The sequence below is a fragment of the Cynara cardunculus genome, assembly GCF_001531365.2.
Source record: "Cynara cardunculus var. scolymus isolate 2C chromosome LG 9, CcrdV1, whole genome shotgun sequence".
Taxonomy (NCBI): Eukaryota; Viridiplantae; Streptophyta; class Magnoliopsida; order Asterales; family Asteraceae; genus Cynara; species Cynara cardunculus.
Window position 1 is genome coordinate 2,646,248 of NC_037536.1, and position 350 is coordinate 2,646,597.

Sequence of the window (350 nt, forward strand, 5' to 3'; positions counted from 1 at the left end):
AATCAAACCTGAAAAGCGATGCTGGAGAGATGATCAGAATAAAGAAGAACATCAAAATTGATTGTTTGAAATCGATAAAACCTTTACCTCGGTTAAGGTCTTGAAATATTGCAAGTTGATACATTCTCTAAACCAAACCAAACCCAATAGGGAAAAGTCCAATAAAACCCTATGAACTTTAGTGTTTTGATTGATTAAGTCCTTGAACTATTTTTTGGAACAAATAAATCATTGGACTTTTGAAAACTTGTTAAATAAATCCTTAAACTTTCTTAAACCTGTTAAATATGTCCTCATTCTTTAAAAATATAACTTGTAACCTGGGTAACAGGTAAACCAAACAACTTAAA